Source organism: Scyliorhinus canicula, chromosome 9 (assembly GCF_902713615.1).
Source record: "Scyliorhinus canicula chromosome 9, sScyCan1.1, whole genome shotgun sequence".
NCBI lineage: Eukaryota > Metazoa > Chordata > Chondrichthyes > Carcharhiniformes > Scyliorhinidae > Scyliorhinus > Scyliorhinus canicula.
The window spans coordinates 118,570,138-118,591,471 of record NC_052154.1 but is presented as its reverse complement, the minus strand read 5'-3'; the positions used below and the strand labels follow the sequence as shown (position 1 = coordinate 118,591,471).

At 49.0% G+C, this 21,334-nt stretch overlaps 1 protein-coding gene across 2 annotated transcripts in view; it reads right to left on the bottom strand.

Moving 5' to 3' along the window:
• Window positions 1–21,334, bottom strand: part of LOC119971632 (N-acetyl-beta-glucosaminyl-glycoprotein 4-beta-N-acetylgalactosaminyltransferase 1-like) — a 1,002,314-nt gene that overhangs the window by 145,529 nt on the left and 835,451 nt on the right. The gene's annotated exons all lie outside the window — the stretch shown is intronic.

Sequence of the window (21,334 nt, the reverse complement as noted above, 5' to 3'; positions counted from 1 at the left end):
CGGATTTGGGGAGTACTTCAATGATGCATTGGGGAATCCCTCTTGGAAGTTCCCAGCTAAGGTTTTACGCGGCAATTGTCAAGAAGGGCTAACTTCCTTTGGACAATCCCTCGGACGTGCCTCCAACATACCGAATTAAAATTGCCAACTTGGGATGGATCTGCCGGTGTTACACTCACAGTAACTCTGAAAGAGTTAGAAGGGAAAAAAACACTTCTAACTTCAGAGTAACTATTTTAAAGACCCGGGGGCACGATTCTCCGCTCCCCACGCTGGGTGGGAGAAACGCGGGAGGGCCGGGCGACTCATTTCACGCCCCCCTGGCGTCCCACGGCGACCGCCGATTCTCCGGCCCGGATGGGCCGAGCGGCCTGCCGATCGCGACCGGTTCATGACAGCAGCAACCACACCTGGTCGCTGCCGTCGTGAACATGGGCTCCAAAGGCCTGTTTGAAGCTTGTGGGGGGCAGAGAGGGGAGTGAGCACCACGGCTGTGCTCGGGAGGGGACTGTCCCGCAATCGGTGCCCACCGATCGTCGGGCCGGCGTCTCAAAGCAACGCACTCTTTCCCCTCCGCCGCCCCGCAAGATCAAGCCGCCACGTCTTGCGGGGCAGCGGAGGGGAAGACAGCCACTGCGCATGCGCGGGTTTGAGCTGTCAGCCGTCGTGACGTCAGCCGCGCATGCGCGGGTTGGAGCCGGCCAACCTGCGCATGCGCGGCTGACGTCACATAGGCGCCGCCGTCACGTCGTTCTCAGCGCGCTGCCTTGACGCGGAGTGCCGCTCCTAGCCCCCCCGGGTGGGGCTGAATAAGGTGAGAGGAGCGGCCTCCGGCGCCGTCGTGAAACTAGGCCAAGTTCACAACGGCCTTCCCGATTTTTCCCGGGAGCGGAGAATTCCGGCCCCACACCGAACTCTGCAAGGGACATCCCCCCACATAACCCTCAAATAAGCACCCCAATGCCCACACTATTCCCCATTCCCCAAACCGCCAAAACCAATGTCCAAACCTCCAGCCCCTCCGATCTCCAACTTCCTAGCCTCGATATCTAAAACCCCCACTCCCCAATGCTCAACCACCACCCCCCACACAAATCCCCAATGATGTCAGACCCCCACCACCACTGACAAACTTTCACTCCCCCACCAAGGTCTGAACCCCCACATCCCGTTCACTTACCGTAGAAACTGAGCTTCTCCCTGGACTGTAATTTTCAATGGGATCTTTAAACCCACCAGCTTTATGGCAGCTCGTGCCTTAAAAAGGGGGGTATGTTCTCCTTCACTCTGATCCTTTTACACACGCTGGAGGAGTCAATAATGCACTTTGCTGCCTGAGTCTCTCACAGCCTGAGTCAGGAAGGTTGGGCGAGACAGGCGCTTTAGAATTTAAGCGCAGGTAAGCTACAACGGAGGTGCAATCTGCTGCTGATTGCCAGTCCGAAGAAGTTACTACCCATATAGTTTTGAGCATTTATTCAGGTGTGGGACTTTGAAACTGGATTGGGGTTTTAAAGGCTAGGTGCTGCATTGAAAGTCAGTGATGGCTGATGTAGAGGTTCATAGACACATTTTTTATTGTGGAGCCTTGGAGCAGTTGGTAAATCTGAGCTTCTTGACATTTGCTGGTTTCTATATTTGTCCACTTTCATTAGGTCAGAGGATTGCAACCTCGTTAGTAAGCCAGTATTTGTTGCTCATCATCTTCTCACCCCTCAGAAGCTGTTGTCTCAGCAGTGTCTGCAGCTGAGACCTTCCATATTTGCAGGTGTATGCACAGTGTTCTTAGCCAGGCCGTGCCAGGATTGGAGCATGTGACACTGAGTCAAGTGTGATCTTCTTCCTAGTCAGAAGTGTGCGAGGCTTTGATGGGGCCGTGCATATGGGCTTGCCTATTCCCTTCCAGCTCGATAGAGGCAATGGGCATGCAGGTTGGTCTGGAGAGAGTGTGCCAGATATGGTGACACTTCCATGGTGTTATTTCTCGAGGCTGAAATCAAGAAATCTTACAGGGGCCTCGGTCTGGTTAAAACGGGGAGCATCTGAGGATGGATCCAGCTCCTCCATTGCCCCAGCTGGCAATTCCTCACCTCTTTGCTTTGCTAGGTTACGGAGGATGCAGCAGATCACAATGATCAATGAGACCAATGAATGGCAAGACCCTAGAAAGTACAGAGCATCAGATGGAACTTGGGGTGCATGTCCATAGATCCCCGAAGACAGCAGGACACTATATAAGGTGGTTAAGAAGGCCTGTGGGATCCTTGCTTTTATTAACTGAGGCATAGAATACAAGAGCTGTGAGATGTTGATGGGGCTGTCTAAAACGCTCATTCGGCTACAGTTAGAGTACTGGGTGCAGATCTTATCACCACACCGTAGGAAGGAAGTGATTGCGTGAGAAAGGGTGCAGAGGCGATTCACCAGGATGGTGCCCTGCATGAAGTGTTTCAACTATGAAGAGAGGCTGGTTGGGCTGTCATTGTTTTCCTTCAAGCAGAGAAGGCTGAGGGGGGACCTGATTGAGGTGTATATAATTATGAGGGGCATTGATAGGGTGGATAGAGAGAAACTTTCTATTTTAGCGGAGAGGTCAATACCAGGGGGAATAGATTTACGTTAAGGGGCAGGAGGTTTTCAGGAACATCATTTTCATCCAGAGGGTGGTGGGAATCTGGAACTCACTGCCCAAAAGGGTGGTAGAGGTGGAAACCCTCACAGCATTTATGAAAAAAATGAAAAATGAAAATCGCTTATTGTCACGAGTAGGCTTCAATGAAGTTACTGTGAAAAGCCCCTAGTCGCCACATTCCGGCACCTGTCCAGGGAGGCTGGTACGGGAATCGAACCGTGCTGCTGGCCTGCTTGGTCTGCTTTAAAAGCCAGCGATTTAGCCGAGTGAGCTAAACCAGCATTTAAGAAGTATTTAGATGAGCACTTGAAATGCCATAATATACAAGGCTGCGGACCAAGTGCTGAAAAATTGGATGAGAATAAATAGGTGTTTAATGGTCGGCATAGATACAATAGGCCGAAGGGTCTTCTTCCGTGCTCTAAAAACTCTATGACTCTCTATGATGCTCTGTGCTACGCAATGTAGAGCTCCACCTGGGCAGCCCAAGCACTGGAACCTCATCTTCAGCAGCCCAAAGGTCTGGCGAGGGGTTCAACATTGGCTGACACCAGAATCGGCAAATGCGATTGGGCGGAGAATCGGTTTTGACGCCGAAGTTGTGGTGAGCACCGGTTTCAAACCAAATCACAATTCTCCAATGCTTCGACAGTGTCGTCAATGTATTCCACTCCACACATAGAGTAAACTCCCTTGGCATATCCATTGCGGGCCTGACCTTGTATTCTCCGGGCGGCTGAGATTCTTCACCCCCACCCGGGCGAATTCCTGACAGCGAGATTCACTTCTTCTTTTAGAAATCGGGACACAGGCGCTATGGTTGCTGAGGGGGAGAGAAGGGGTATGGAAAGTGCCCAACATTGTCATAGTTTGCTGACAATCATGCCACTGGCCACGGGGCACTGCCAGGGCTTGCAGTGCAGCGGGCGGTGGCCGGGAGTCAGGGGTGCTGGGGGTATAGCGGGGGGTGGCCGGGAGGTGGGCTGTGGGGTCAGGGTGGATGGGCACGGAGCCATTGCCACGGTCTGCAAGGCAGCCATACAGTTGTACACACCACTGACTGGCCACTGTGAACTTAGGACTACAGGTGGTATAGGTGTCCCCCCTAAGGTGCCCTCTGGCCGCAGCCGACCCATCAACGGGATGGCGCACTCCAGTGCAATCTTGTTGGCTGGGATGGTGTATGTGGGGAGCCACATATGCGGCTGCAGGTTGTAAGCTTCCTGAGTATCAATCATGAATCCGCCGAATCCCACAGCCTTTCTGATTGCAATCGATTGTATTCCATGTGGCGCTGGTGCTAGCTCCTTAATGATCATTGAATCGGTCCAGGTATGATGCCAGTTTTGCTGTCGTGAAAGTCTGCAAAATCTTCCCCGGTGTCAACACTTAGAATTCTGCCACTGTTCTATTATATAATTTACAATGCAGAAGGAGACCATTCGGCCCATCGAGTCTGCACTGGCTCTTGGAAAGAGCATCCTACCCAAGCCCACACATCCACGCTATCCCCATAACCCAGTAACCCCACCCAACACTAAGGGAAATTTTGGACACTAAGGGCAATTTAGCATGACCAATCCACCTAACCTGCACACCTTTCGACTGTGGGAGGAAACCGGAGCACCCGGAGGAAACCCACGCACACACGGGGAGAACGTGCAGACTCCGCACAGACAGTGACACAAGCTGGGAATCGAACCTGGGACCCTGGAGTTGTGAAGCCATTGTGCTGACCATTATGCTACCGTGCTGCCCATTGTTGCCCTTGTTTGGGTGTGGGACGCATTATACCCTCTCCTCTGCTGGGACACAGTTGTCATGCGCCCGATCTTCTAAGGATATCCCCCATCATCCAGGAATCATCCTCATAGTTGCCTGGGGGAGCAAACAGTTGTGACAGCTGAGAATGTGTGAGGATGTAAGAAACATGAGAGTTGACTGGGAAGTGAGCACACACCTACAGGATTGATTTACAGTGGTCGCAAACCAGCTGCACACTGATGGAATTAAAGCCCTTACAGTTTGTGAATACCGCTGCCTATTCCCAGCGAGCTTCTGTACAGTCGATTGTCCCTTCTACTTGTGGAAATCCAGTGATGGAACCAAATTATCCACCTCTCGCTGTCTGTCCCTCAAGATCTGTGGTGAACCGCATAAAACCATCAGCCCTTTTGAACATGGCATTGGTGATCTCCCTTATGTAATTCTGAGTGGCTGACTGACAAATTTAATGGTGATAAAAGGGCAGAGAGATCTGAAGGTGTTTGGGCACAATCTTTGAAGGTGTGGAATAGGTTCATAAAGCAGTTAAAGCACACCGGGTCATATATAGAGTACAAAAGCCAGGAATTTATGCTAAGCTTGTAGCAAACAAAAGTTCAGACCTAGCTAAAGAATTGTGTTTAATCTCTGCACCACACTTCATGAAGGATGAAGGCTTTGCAGATGATACAGAAGAGGCTTATGAGAAAATCCCCATCCTCAATGATGGAGGAGCCCAGCACATATGTGCAAAAGACAAGGCTGAGGCATTCGCAACAATATTCAACCAGAAGTGCCGAGTGGATGATCCATCTCGTTCTCCTCCAGAGCACCCCAGATGTCAGTCTTCAACCAATATGATTCACTCCACGTGATATCAAGAAATGGCTGAAGACACTGGATACTGCAAAGGCTATGGGCCCTGACAATATTCGACAATAGTATTAAAGACTTGTGCTCCAGAACTTGCCGCACCCCTAGCCAAGCTATTTCAGTACAGCTACAACACTGGCATCTACCTGGCAATGTGAAAAATTGCACAGGTGTGTACTCTACACAAGAAACAGAACAAATCCAACCAAGCCAATTACTGCCCTATCAGGATGACTGTTTGTCAAATCTAGAGAGAACTCTAGCTTTGACAAAGAGTCATCCAGACTCAAAACATTAGCTCCATTTTCTCTCCACAGATGCTGTTAGACCTGCTGAGATTGTCCAGTATTTTCTGCTTTTGATTCAGATTCCAGCATCCATAGTAATTTGCTTTTAACTACCCTATCAATCTACTCTCCATCATCAGCAAAGTGATGGAAGGAGTCATCACAGTGCTTTCACGCAGCACTTGCTGAGCAATAACCTGCTCGCGGACGCTCAGTTTGGGTTCCGCCAGGGTCACTCAGCTCCTGACCTCATTACAGCCTTGGTTCAAACATGGACAAAATAGCTGAATACCAGAGGTTAGGTGAGAGTGACTGCACTTGACATCAAGGCAGCATTTGACCGAGTATGGCATCAAGGAGGCCTAGCTAAACTGGAGTCAATAGGAATCAGGGAGAAAATTCTTCGCTGGTTGGAGTCATACTTGGCACAAAAGAAGATGGTTGTGGTGGTTGAAGGTCAATCATCTCAACTCCAGGACATCACTGCAAGTCCTGTGCTGTATTGTTTTTTGAAGTACTGAAGGTTTTGGCCAAGGGTGACATCATGACCAGTACAGACTTGGAGGGCTGAAAGGCCTGCTCCTGTGCTGCATTGTTCTTTGTTCTTCCTTTGAGTTCCTCAGGGCAGTGTCCTAGGCCCAACCATCTTCAGCTGCTTCATCAATGACCTCCTTTCCATCATAAGGTCAGAAGTGGGGATGTTTGCAGATGACTGCATAATGTTCAGCACCATTCATGACTCCTGAGATAATGATGCAGTCCATGTCCAAATGCAGCAAGACCTGGAAAATATCCAGGCTTGAGCTGACAAGTGGCAAGTTATATTTGCGCCACACAAGTGCCGGGCAATGACCATCTTCTACAAGAAAGGATCTAACAATCGCCCCTTGACAGTCAATGGCAATACCATCGCTGAATCCCCCACAAGCAACATCCTCGGGTTACCATTGATCAGAAACTGAACTGGACTAGCCACATTAATACTGTGGCTACCAGGGCAGGTCAAAGGCTAGGAATCCTACAGCAAGGAACTAGCTCCTGACCCCCCCCCCCCCCCCCCCCCTCCCCAACTCTCAAAGCCTGTCCACCATCTACAAGGCACAAGTCAGGAGTGTGATGGAATATGCTCCACTTGCTGGATGAGTGCAGCTTCAACAACACTCAAGAAGCTTTGACACCATCCAGGATAAAGCAGCCCGCTTGATTTCACCCCATTCCACAAACATTCAAATCCGCCACCACCAATGAACAGCAGCAGCCATGTATACCATTTACAAGATGCACTGAAGTAACACGCTAAGGTTCCTTCGACAGCACCTTCCAAACCCACGACTGCTGCCATCTAGAAGGACAAGAGCAGCAGATGGCTGGTGTCATAATATACACCAGTATATCATGGTGCAGACACACACACAGATTGACACACAGCAAGACCAATCAACACACACAACACCGCAGCCAATCACCAGTTAGAGCACACACACTATAAAGACAGAGGGCATCAGTTTTCCCGCTCATTCGGGATGCAGCCTCTTAGAAGGACAGAGCTCACAGCTTGCAGCACAGATCTTCACCATGTGCTGAGTGCATAGACTAGTTAGGATAGGCATAGGTCTTTAGTTTAATCTAACATAGTGTCGACACACGGTGAAAGTATGTTCAACAGTTTCTCGCTTAATAAAATAGTGTTGTACTATTTCAAGTGTGGGTAGCCTGTATGTGTTACTGCTGAGGTAAACGCAGTCTCCACGGATCCAGAGTACCCAACACATCAGCTGGGAACCCCACCACCTGGAGGTTCCCCTCCAAGTCACTCACCACCCTGACTTGGAGATATATTGCTGTTCCTTCACTGTCGCTGGGGCAACATCCTGGAATTCCCTCCCTAACAGCACTGTGGGTATACCTACACTTCAAGACATTCAAGAAGGCAACTCACCATCACCTTCTGAAGGGCAATTGGGGGTAGGTAATAAATGCTGGCCTAACTAGTGACGCCCACATCCCGTAAATGAATTTTTTTTTTAATTCCCAGGCGTGAAAGATGGTTATGTGGACAGGCTCATTCATTTCTCTCCATTCATTTCAGGCTGCAGAAGCTTCAATTGTTCTGCTTAGAACAGAGAAGGCTAAGAGGAAATTTGATAAAGGTGTGGAAAATCATGAAGAGTTTAGATGAGTAAATAAAGTGAAATTGTTTCCAATGATTGAAGGTCCGATCACCAGAGTGCCCCATTTTATGGTGATTGAATTAAGAACCAGGGGCTAACTTGAGGTAAAAATGTTTTACACAATGAGTAAGTAGGATCTGGAATCTGAGACCAGAACAGAGTGCACCGGGAAAACTCAACCGATCTGCCAGCATCGATTAGAGAGAAACAGAGTTAACGTTTCAAATCCTTTGACTCTTTATCAGAACTGAAAGGAGGCAGAATGTGTTAGAAGTTGTAGAAACTGTTACAGCAAATTTAAAACTGGAAAAAGAGATCTTCCGGTTGGGCACGTTGAAGCCCTGGACACTTATTGTTGAGTTTGGCAACTTTAGATTTTGACCTTTCTCCGACATCGTAAACCCTTTTAAAAAAAAATCTTAGAGATATGCATTGTCTCAGTGCAACCCTGCCACCCCACCTTCACACAGGCCATCTGTCTTTTGTTCTTAAAGTTGCAATTGTTTGAGTGAGTTTTTCTGGTGTCTTCTTGTTTCAGATTCCAGCAATCCACAGTATTTTTCTTATTTTAGGATGTGGAAATATGCTTCCTCATAGAGGGGTGGGGCAGTTTCACGAGTAGCTTGCAGAATTGGATAAATACTTGAAGGAGAAAATATGGCAGGGATATGGGAAAGAACAAGGGATTGGGACTGCCGTGATTGTTCTTTAAAAGAGTCAGCATAGACTCGACCGACCGAATGGTTTCCCGCTGCGCTTTCTATGACTATGAGAACTAATGGATACAGATTAAGCAGAAACTTAAGGAGACAAAGGACATGTTTAATTTGGCAAAGATTTTACGGCCGTGTCTTGCCTCTTCCCAGCAGAAGAGGTGAGTCATCTAAATTGTCATTCAGTCTTTCCATAGAATTTACAGTGCAGAAGGAGGCCATTCGGCCCATCGAGTCTGCACTGGCTCTTGGAAAGAGCACTCTTCCCAAGCCCATACCTCCACCCTATCCCCATAACCCAGTAACCCCACCAAACACTAAGGGCAATTTGGACCCGAAGGGCAATTTATCATGGCCAATCCACCTAACCTGCACATCTTTGGACTGTGGGAGGAAACCAGAGAACCCGGAGGAAACCCACGCAGACACACAGGGAGAACGTGCAGACTCCGCACAGACAGTGACCCAAGCTGGGAATCGAACCTGGGACCCCGGAGCTGTGAAACAACTGTGCTAACCACTATGCTACCGTGCTGCCCTTGCAGGACCGTAACATCCTGCTGGCGCGGGGAGGGTGGGGGGGGGGGGGGGGGGGGGGGGGGGTGGGTGGTGGTGGTTGGTGGAGTTGGGTAGTGGTGGGGGGGGGGGGGGGGGTGCAACATTCTGCACTTTAGTTTTTTTTAAGTTTTTCTCCACAATGTTTTATTCCTTGACAATATAACCAGTAGTTTATGAAAAAGAGCAGATTATATTCTTTATAAAAAACGTGATATATTGTCACTTTACTTTAGAATCCGAGATGGTTATTTTATATTTCTGAGCACCTAGCTATAGACACCTGCTAATTATTGTTTGATCAGAATTCTATACAATCAATTCCTGAAAGCTGACATTTTAATGACAGTGGTCATAATGCTGCAAATGGATTTAAATTACACGGTTCATTTATGGGTGTTGGTTAAAGTATGTTCATATTTCAAACACTATAAAGTTATCTTCCGGAAGATAAATTAGCCGTGTGGGAGATATAAAAGAGTGTTGCACTGAGCAGTGAAGGAGAGATTAGAAAGTATTTAAAAGAGAGTTGGAGAGATTAGAGTATTACAGTGAATGGAGTGGGACGTATCAGAGAGTGTCAGAGTGAGTAGTACGGGATATATTAGAGACTGTTACAGTGAGCAGTAATCTGTATATTAGAAAGTTACAATGAACAGTGCAATAGAGAGTACTACAGTGAGGGGTAAAAGATGTGTTCAGAATTGTAATAATGAGCAGTGTGGGATACCTTTTGAAAAACTAATTCTTGGGATGTCGGCATCGTTTGCTGCGCCACCATTTATTGTCCATTCCTAATTACCCTTGAGGAGATGGTGGGGAGCCACCTTCTGAACTGCTGCCGTTCCTGTGGTTATAGGCACAACCACAGTACTGTTAGGGAGGGAGTTTCAGGGTTTTGGCACAGCGCCAGTGAAGGAATGACATAAAGCTTTCACTCCAACCAGTGGAGCGTTTCCCCCCTGATTCCATTGACTTCAGTTTGCCACGGCTCGATTCCACACTCAGCCAAATGCTGCCTTGATATCAAGGGAAGTCATTCTTATCTGACCATTTGAGTTCAGCTATTTTGTCCAGGTTTGGAGCGATGCTGTAATGAGGTCTGGCGGAACCCAAACTAAGTACTGGTGAGCAGGTTATTGCTGAATAATTGCCACTTGATAATACTGTCAATGACATCTTCCATCACTTTGTTGATGATTGAGAGCAAACTGATGTGGCATCAATTGACCGTATTGGATTAGTGCTGCTTTTTGTGGACAGGACATACCTGGGCAATTTTCCACTTGGTCAAGTAGATGCCAGTGCTGTAGCTGTACCAGAATGGCTTGGCTAAGTGAGCAGCTGGTACACGAACACAATTCTTCATTACTAAAGTTAGGATGTTGTCAGTGCCCATTGCTTCTGCTGATCAAGGGCCTTCAGAAGTTTTCTTGACATGATGAGGAGTAAATTGAATTATCTGAAGTCTGGCACTTCTGGCTGAAAATGGTTGCAATTGCTTCAGCTTTGTCTTTTGCACTGATGTGCTAGGATCCCTCATCATTGAGGATGGAATATTGTCTTGCCTGCTCCTCTGGTAAGTTGTTTAATTGCCTCCACCATTTGTGACTGGATGTGGTAGGACTGCAGAATTTTAATCTGATCTGTAAGTTTCATTGTTTTTCATGCAAGTAGTTCTGTGTTGTAGATTTATCAGGTTCATGTGCCATTTTAGGTATCCCTGGTGCTGCTCCTGGCATGCTCCCCTTCACTCTTCATTGGACCAGGAATGGTTCCCTTTGCTTGATGGTCATGGTAGAGTGAAGGAAATGCTAGGCCATGAAGTTGCAGATTGTGGTTTAAAGCAATTCTGCTGCTGTGCTGATGGCCCACTGTCCCTCCTGGATGCCCGGTTTTGAGCTGTTTTCAATCTATTCAATTTAGCACAATGGCAGCGCCACACAACATGATGGGCGATGTCCTTTTCATGAAGGTGGGGCTTTGACTCCACACAGTGCAGTAGTCACTCCTAACAATACGTCATGGACAGTAATGTCTGTGACACATAGATTGGTGAGGACAAATTGTTGTTTTTGGTGTTGGCACCTTTTCCGAAGTTGCTCCAGACATGTCACGGTGGTGCACATGGTCTACAGATTTTCCATTTTTCTTTGTCATTGGTTAGTGTCTTCATGGTGCAAAAATGGTGGAAAGAATAACATACCATAAATTGGATGGAAGAAGAACAATGACGACGCCAAGAATCATGGAATAGCTGCAGCACAGGAGGAGCCAATTCAGCCCACTGTGACAACACCAGCCTTTTGCAAGTTCTGCCTCCACCACAGATACAGCTTTCCAGCTCCTAACCACTCTCAGCATAACAATGTTTTTCCTCACATTGCCAATGCTTCTCATGCCTTTCACCTTATATCGGTGCTTTCTGGTTCTCAACCCTTCCATTATTGGGAACAGTTTCTCCTTCATCAGTGATTTTAAACACCTCTGTCTACAGATCATGGATTACAGCGGTTTAAGAAGACAGCTCACCACCACCTTTCTGAAGGGCAATTAGGGATGGGCAACGAATGCTAGCCTAGCCAGTGACACCCACATCCCATAAATGAATTTTTAAAAAACAAATCTGCTCTCAACCTTCTCTCTTGAGGAAAACAACCCAGCTTCTCCAGTCTATCTAGTACGTCATCCGAGAACCATTCTTGTAAATCTTTCCTGCACCTTCTCTAATGCCTTGACATCCTATTGAATGTGCATGCCTAGAATTGGGCACAATGGTCCATTGGACGTTGAACTAGTGTTCATTATAACCTCCTTGTTTATGCAATTTAATGTATATCCTATTTCAAGTCCAGGAACCGTATGCATAATTTACTTTGTAAATTTTTTATTGAACATTTTTAAATGTAAGTATGCCTCATTTAAAAAAAAATATTTTAAGGGGTGGCACGTGGCATAGTGGTTAGCACTGCTGCCTATGGCGCTGAGGACCCGGGTTCAAATCCTGGCCCTGGGTCACTGTCTGTGTGGAGTTTGCACATTCTCCCCGAGTTTGCATGGGTTTCACCCCCACAACACAAAGATGTGCAGGATAGGTGGATTGGCCACTCTAAATTGCCCATTAATTGGAAAAAATAATTGGGTACTCTAAATTAAAAAAAATAAAATAAATTTATAATGCCCAATTCTTTTTTTCCAATTAAGGGACAATTTAGCATGGCCAATCCACCTACCCTGCACATCTTTTTGGGTTGTGGGGGTGAGACCCACACAGACACGGGGAGAATGTGCAAAGTCCACATGGACAGTGACCCAAGGCCGGGATCGAACCTGGGTCCTCAGCTCCATGAGGCAGCAATACTAACTACTGCGCCATCATGCTGCCCAACCGCATTCCTCATTAACAGCTCTCTCAACCTTCCCTGTCACCTTTAACGATTTGCGCACACGCCCTCAATTGTTGTTGCTCCTGCACTCTCATTAGAACTGTATCCTTTATTTTATATTGCCTATCTTCTTCCTACTAAAATAAATCACGACTGCTCTGCACTAAATTTCATCTGTCTGCCCCTTCCACCAGCCTATCTATATCCTCTTGGCCTTTATTATCTGCTTCATTGTTCACAATATTTCCATGTTTTGTGTTGTTCACAAATTTTGGACGGACACCCAAGTCTAGCTCATTAATATACTGTAGATGGAAAAGCAGGCGTCCGAACACCAATCCCTGAGGGATCCTCATTATAAACTTTCCTCCAGCCTGAAAAACAACTGATTACCTCTGCTCTCTGATTTCTGTCACTCAGCCACCTTCATTTTCATACTGACACTATCCCTTTATTCCACTGGCTTTAACTTTGCTGACAAGCGGAGACTTCCGGTGGCGGGGATGTGCTGATCAGCCGCATGAAAGGTGGCTCTTCTGTGGAGACCTCAACTTAGGTGCTTTTCACCTGAAAATTGACAGTTAGTTCGTTCAAATCCCCCCCCCCCCCCCCCCCCCCCCACCCCACCCCCCCAACCACCGCCACCACCATCCTCATCCGAAACCATCCAACACCCAAGGAAATGCACTCGGGTCAGCAAAGGGGCAGAAAAGAGAATAAGGGCTGCAAAAGCCGGGAAAGAATGGTTGAGGCGGCGGTCACAAGGAGTATGAATGTGCAAGACGTGGCGGAGCAAGTGGAGCCACCAACACAAATGACCACCCGTCGATAGGGCAATGGATGGAGTTCCTAATCGAAGAGCTCGTGAAACACAGGGACATCATCAAGGAGGACCTGATGACGATAGTGAAGATGGTGGTGGCAGACACTTGGCACCCTTCAAGGAAGCACTGGACAAGATGGAAAGACGGCTGGAGGTGTAGGAGGCGACGGTGAGAGATCTGGAGAAGGCCACCACCAACCAGAGCGATCGGATCACCTCACTGGACGTAGAGGTAGCAAAGTTAGAGGCGGCCCAAGGAGCACCCAAGGGGAAGGTGGAGGACCAGGTCCCGCCACCAGAACCTGAGGATCGGGGGTTGCCGGAAGGCACCGAGGGCAGGAACCAGACAGAGTACGTGGCGCAGATGCTGGGTAAGGTTGGCAGGGGTGAAAGCTTCCCCAAGCCCCAGAAGTGGATAGGGCCCACAGGTCACTGCGGCAGAGACCCAAAGCAGAGGAACCACCACAGGCCATTATCGTCAAGCTCCATCAGTTCCAGGATAAGGAGCGGATCTTGAATAGTGCACGAAACATGGGGTCCTGCCTGTAGGAAAGGCACACGATCCGCGTGTATCAGGACATTGGTGCTGACCTGGTCAAATTCACTCTGCCGGGAGAAGAGAAGGAATTTACCCGCAGGAATGGACTAGGAAAGCGGCAAAAGTAATGGACACACATGGGCCACATGTTTCTTCACTTCTCATAGATGCAAGTCCATTGGGTGGGTGGGGGGGGGAGAGAAGAACAGAATGGGTGGGGGAATGGAGGTGTCGCACCGGGGGCGGGGAGCCACCATGCTGGCGAATGCTGGTACGTGGAAGTAAATTGAGAGGGGCGGCCGCAGCGCAGCTCGCAACAAGAATGGGGCGCCTTTTGTAAAGGGGGCATGGGTGGGGGAGAACATGGGAGGAAGGTGAGGGGGAAAAGACAACAGGGGCACGGGGTAGGGGCACAGGAGGACTAGACGGCCCAGGGGTGATCGGGGAATGGCGGGAGGGGGGGAGCGGGTAGGGTATAACGCTGGTTACAACAGGTCGCACGGCTGGAAGAAAGGAATCAACAGTAGCCATCTTGGATGGCCCACAAACAAAGTGAAACCCCAGAGTGCAGGGGCACATCCATGCGGTAAGTATGGATGACACCACAGATAGTAGGGGAGGCAGAAACCCTCAACAGGATACATCAGGGCACTTAACGGCCTAGTGAAAAGATCCAGAGTCTTTGCCCATCTGAAAAGCCTGAGGGCTGACATTGACCGGATTCTCCCTTTTGGGGACTAAGTCCCCACGCCTGCCGAAAAATGGGCGAGAATCACTCCGGACTTTTTGCTCGAAAGTCCGGGGTGATTCTCCGTTTTCCAGGGGGCTAGCAGGGCCCTGGCGTGCATCCCGCAGCATGGCTGCCGGTGGGGCCCTGCTGTCCAGGCCGCGTGACCGTGCATGCGCACGGCGGCCGCAAGCGGGTCCGTGCATGCGCACTGCGGACCACTTTGGCGCGGGCGCCATCGCCATGGTGGAGCCACACAGCGGGCCTGCGCGGAGTAAGGTAGGTCCCCCATAGATCGCGATGACCTGCATGACCCGCCGATCGGTGGCCCCGGACCGCGGGCCTGGCCACCACTGAGGATCCCCTGGAGTCAGATTCCCCCACCCCGCCCCGCCAGAATCGCCACCGCGGCCGCTGGTCCGAGCTTCCGCTGGTGTGGAGAATCCCGGCCATAGTCTTCCTCCAAGAGACGCACCTGAGAAAGAATGACCGACAGAAATCCCCGAGCTAGACAACCACCGACTCATCACAGGAGGAGACTTCAGCTGCATATAGGACCCACTGAAGGACAAATCCAGCCCCAAATCGGGGAAACAATCGGTCATGGTGAGAGAATGGAGCGCCTTTGAGTAGCAGATGGGGGGTGGGGAGGTTCCATGGAAGTTTACACATCTGAGGGAGAAGGCGTTCTTTTTCTTTCCCCAGGGCCACAAGTCTACAACAGAATTGGCTTCTTTGTAGTGGGAAATCAGTGCTTCCAGGGGTGGTAGGAGTGGAGTACTCTTTGATAGTAATCTCGGACCACATTCCACGTTATGCGGATGTGAGGTTGGAGACGGGTCAGGCCCAATGCCCCTCATGGAGACTGGACATTCTGTGAGAATGTCCGGTGAGGGGCAGGTTTAGCACAGTGGGCTAAATAGCTGGCTTGCAATGCAGAACAATGCCAGCAGCGTGGGTTCAATTCCCGTAATGGCCTCCCTGAACAGGTGCCGGAATGTGGCGACTAGGGGCTTTCCACAGTAACTTCCTTGAAGCCTATGTAGCCACCGAAGTTGGCCACTTCCCGACCCAAAATGGCGATTTACAAAGGACGCAGGGAAATTTGGACACTTTAAGAAAGACAAGCAGATTGCAGAATCTCCCTGTGTATTCTGCCTGCAGAGAAAGCAGACAGCACCGAAACCAGCAGTTTGCATATTAATGAGTGATTCCCGGGAACAATGGATACAACGATTAGCTACATTTGGGACATTCTATAGCAGGTCAGACTTCTCGGCGCCAACGGGAGTCTGAAACAAAGGAGACAAACAAGCCAGGAAGAACCGCCCAGTGATCGAGAAATGGCCCCAGTATTGGGGAATTCAAACCAATCGATTGGTATGGGATCCAATCGATTGAAAGTACACTCGGGGTCCGCCCAAAAGGGCACGAAGCCCCTGGGACCTAGAAAAGACAGGTCCCAAGTTCAGTTCACTCTCTTAGCTGGCCCTCCCAGCAGAGCACCTTAGCAGCTCTCGAAGAACTTGACCGTAAAAAGGAGAGGCCTGGCCAATTGCTGCACCACCAAGTAAGTGTCATACAACGCACGCTACGAGATAGACACTCCTGACCCCTTAGTACATACCAGCTGGAAGCCTGCAGATCCAGTACAGAGCAAGAGACCATTGTTCCCTGATCTGGCGGGTTCCCTTATCCAGATAAGTATTGGCCTATTAGTGGTAGGAATAGTTTAGTCTTTTAGTATTATATGCATGAGTAGTGGATAACTGTGTATTAATAAACGTGTCTTGTTTTGAACCTTACTAATTGGTGTATTGAGTCATTGATCTGAACTTGAACTTGAACCTTGTGGCGGTATCATAAGGATACCTGGCGACTCTAGAGCTAAGTAATAAATCAGAGCCAATTGAGTGTAAAGCACACTCACCAGAACAAGCAACACCTACTTGTGACAATAAGCTAATATTATTATTAATCCAAGCCATAGATGGTTACGTATCCTGCAACCAGAATGGGGAGGTCTCACCCTCCACATTCTGGGAGGCACTGAAGACGGTGATAAGGATGAAATAATAGCGTCCAGAGCTTTCATGGACAGGAAGGAGAGGATGGCTAGGCAGCAGCTGGTCGACTCCACTTTGGATGTAGATCGGCGGTACTCCAAGGCCCCAACCATGGAACTACTGGCAAAGAGGAAAATATTGCAAATAGAATTTGACCTGCTCCCCACTAAGAAAGTAGTGAACCATCTCTGCCAGACATGGGCATCTTCTACGAGCATGGAGGGAAGGCCAGCTGAGAAAGTAGACAGCCATGAGAGAAATTGCACAGGTGAAAGACAGGAACAGCAAGCTCGTCACAGCGCCAAATAAGATTAATGATGCCTTTGCCACTTTCTACTGAGAGCTCTACACCTCTGAGCCCCCAGAGGGGGACTCGATTATGAAACAATTCTTTGACAGGTGGGACATACCAGTCGTGGGGAAGGAAAAGAGGCAGGGCCTGAAAGCACCATTAGAACTCGGGGAAGTCATGGAAAGTATTAAACTCCATGCGGTCGGGGAAGGCACCAGGTCCAGATGGATTCTGGTGGACTTCTATCAAAAGTTTGGCCTCACATCTGTGGGAGATGTTTAATGACTCGCTGTCGAGAGGGACCCTACCGCCCACGCTGGCACAGGCCTCTATATCCACGCTGGCACAGGCCTCTATATCACTGATCCCCAAAAAAGACAAAGACCCGATGAATGTGGGTCTTACAGACCCATCTCACTCCTAAACACTGATGGCAAGTCCTGGCGTAGGCCCTTGAAAAGCGACTAGAGTGTTGCGTGCCGGAGGTAGTCGAGGAGGACCAGGCGGGCTTTGCCAAGGGCAGTCAACTAAGAATGAACATCAGGTGCCTACTGAACATGATCATGACACCTCCCACGCAAGGGACCCAGAGGTTATCATCTCCCTGGACACAGAGAAGGCCTTCAATGGGGTCGAACATGTACTGGAATGGTTTGGGCCAGGGTTCACCTCATGGGTGAAGATACTTTACAGCAATCCCGTGGCAAGTGTATAGATGAACACCGCCAACTCTGGATACTTCTGGCTGCACAGAGGCATGAGGCAGGGATGTTCTCTGTCCCCAATTGAGGCACCAGCCATCACTCTCAGATCAGCGAAGGGGTGGAGAGGGATTCCAAAGGTTGATAGAGAGCATAGAGTCTCACTCTGCACAGATGACTTGCTCCTCAATGTCTCGAACCCCCTGGCCAGCATTGGAGGAATAATGGAATTCCTAAGGGAGTTTGGAATCTTCTCACATTACAAACTGAACCTGAACAAAAACAAAATCTTCCCTATGAACCCGCAGGGGGATGGGTCAGGAGGCGAATCAGAGCTGGGGAAGTTGCCGTTTAAAGAGGACCAAACCAAATTCAAATACCTGGAGATCCAAATAATCCATCACTGGACACGGATCCATAATGGAACCTGACGAGTCTGGTGGAGGATATAAAAAGGGACCTACAGAGATGGGACTCACTCCCGCTCTCCCTGATGGGGAGAGTACAGACGATCAAGCTGAACGTGCTGCCCAGGTTCCTGTTCAGATCACTCCCAATCTTCCTCCCCAAGGCCTTCTTCACCAGAGGTGACAAACTAATCATGGCATATATCGGGAGCGGGGGGACCCAAGGATCAGGAAAAATGTGTGACAAAAAAGGAGGAATATGGAGGGCCTGGCCCTCCCAAATCTCCAATTCTATCACTGGCCGGCTACCGCAGAAAGAATATGGGATAGGTCAAGGAGCCGGGAGCAGAATGGGTTAAAATGGGGAAGTCTTCCTATACAGGGACATTCATGGCTCCACCCCCATTAGCTCCAGTCAGATACTCAAAAAGTCCAGTAGTAGTGGCCACATTGAGAACGTGTAACCAACTGCAACACCACTTTGTCTGACCATGATGTCCATCATGGCCACCATCTGCAAGAACCATAAATTCACCCCCGCGACTATGGACGCCTCCTTTAACAGGTGGAGAAAGGACAAAGGGGTACTGACGGTAGAGGACCTACATGTGGACGGCAGAGTTGTGACCCTAGGGGAACTCATGGACAAGCTCCAATTCCCGAAAGGGAATGAACTACAATACATGCAAATCAGAAACTTCCTCTGAAAGGAGATGGCGACATTCCCACAGCTACCAGGACACTCCCTACTGGACAGAGTATTGACCGTGGGGGAACTGTGGGATGGGAACTGTGCAGACATGTACGGATGGTTACTAGAGGAAGTACGTTCACCTCTTGATGAGACACGGGAGATGTGGGAGGAAGAGCTGGGTATGGAGATAGGGGAAGGACTCTGGATTGAAGCACAACAAAGAGCAAACTCCACTTCCGCATGCACAGGGCTGAGGCTATCGCAGCTAAAGGTGATGCACAGAGCTCACCTAACTAGAACACGATTGAGCGGGTTCTTCCTGGAGGTTGAGGACAAATGTGAACGGTGCCAAGGTGGCCTGGCCAACCACCCCCATATGTTCTGGTTTTGCCCCAGACTTGTCGGGTACTGGACAGACTTTCTCAAGGCTAAGTCCAAGGTTTTGGGGGTGAGGGTGGAGCCGTGCCCGTTAGTGGCAGTCTTCGGGCTTTTAGGACAGCCAGAGTTCTTTATGGGGAGAGGGACAGACACCGTAGCCTTCGCCTCCCTTTTCGCCCGCCAAAGACTCCTGTTCGGCTGGCGATCGGCAACGCCACCCAATGCTGCAGACTGGGTGTCTGATTTGGCAGCCGAGGCTGGGAAAAGAAACACAGGGAAAACAGGAAAGGAGAACCGGAAGGGGCAAAGGGCGAGGGCACACATGGAGGCAAGCATATGGAGGCAACCATAGCAACAAAACAAAACACGTTCTTGCCCGGTATGTTTTAGTACTGGGAGGCAAGAAAGATAGGAGCGAAGCCATACGGCGTGGTGGCCCATCTCTGAGGGCTCACAGACAGGGAGCCCATATGTCCACATAGTTATGTCTTGGGGAGACATAACTAACTGTCTGTCCCACATGATATCTTGGGTCTCTCTTTTGTGGTGCCTTTTTCTTTTTCCGTTATTTTACACAATAATTTTATAGACCCGTTTTGTGTATTTTCTTCCTTCCCCTTTCTGTTTGGTTGTATATCTACAGTAGCGCTACTATGTATTATACACAACATATGTTAATGTAAATAATTACAATAAACTATTTTTAAAAAACTTTGCTGTCAAGCTGGTTTTGACAGCTCATTTCCAATCCCACAATGACTTGTGTCAGGTCATATATGAGAGAGCCATGAGAATGTAGGGTAGAGGATGTAACACAGATATGTCTTATCACTGCAGAAGGTCTGCAGGAAAGGGACGCTATGTGAAACACAGGGTAACAGATGGCACAAGGGCAATAACGTTTGCATGGCCCTCAGATGAAAGTTGGCTGGATAAGGGCAGCTGAAGCTTCTCTGGCATGCAGGTCTACTCCACGACATACATTAAGCATATCTGAGTGGTGATGCTCAGCTGGGTTTTCTTCTCCTTCATCCTCCTCCTGAAAGGAAGGCAGCTTGTCTGTTCCCAACATACTCTAGTGCCAGTTCCAAGCTTCTTTAAGGGGCCAGAGTCTGGGAGCTCTGCAACAATTCCCCAAAGTCTGTCTGCCATCCACAAGGCACAAGTCAGGAGTGTGTTGAAATATTCTTTACTTCCCTGGATAAGTGCAGCTCCAACAGCACCTCGGCTACCAGTTGGAGGGGAATGGAGCGTGGAGGGAGGGAACATAGGGCTTCCCTATATGCAGATGATTTGCTGTGATACCTCATGGACCTTCTCTCCAATTTGTCGGCGATAATGGAGGTGCTCAGGCAGTTTTGCTCTTTTTCAGGATATAAACCTGGGAAAGAGTGAGGTTTTTCTGGTGAAGCCCCCGGAGAGGGGAGCAGATCTGAGGCGGCCACCATTTCATCCGGCCAGGATTAGTTTCAGGTATTTGGGAATTTGGGTGGCCAGTGATTGGGACTCGCTCTGTAAACTGAACTTGGCCAGTCTGGTGGATGGGGTGAAGGCTGATTTGAAGTGGTGGGATGCCCTGCCTCTGACTTTGGCAAGAAGAGTAGAGACGGTGGAGATGAATATTTTCCCTAGGTTTCTGTTTCTGTTCCAGTGTCTCTCAGTATTTCTTTCTCAGTCTTTCTTTGGTAGGGTCTGTAAGTTATTACCAACTTTTGTGTGGGTAAGACCTCTCACACTCGCAGAGCATTTCTGCAAAGGGAGAGACAATCTGAGAGGTTGGCACTGCCTAACCTGCTGTGTTGTTACTGGACGGCAAACACTGAGAAGGTACGGGCATGGATTAAGATCACGGATTCTATATGGGGGCAGATGAAGGAGGCTCCATGCATAGGAATGAGTTTGAGGGCCCTTGTTATTGCTCCACACTCATTCTCTCCAGTGAAATTCTCATCGAGCTTAGTAGTAATAGCCGTTTTGAGGATTTTGAATCAATTTCGGCAGCATTTCAAATTAAGCTCTACGTTGTTGGTACCGATTTGTGGGAACTCGACATTCAGGGCATGGGAGGGAGAGAGGCTGGAGAGATTGAAGGATTTGTTTCTGGAGGGCAGATTTTCTGGTCTAGATGAGATTTTGGAGAAGTTTAATGTCCCGAGTAAGAACGCATTCAGATACTTTCAAGTATGTGATTTTGTGTGTAAGGGGCTTCCTTTGTTACCCTTAGTGCCTGTGTTCCTGCTTTTGGACAGGGTTCTGTCTTTGGACAAGCTGGGTGAGGGAATGATCTCAGAGATTTATGAGCAGTTGTTGGCGACGGAGCAGGAATC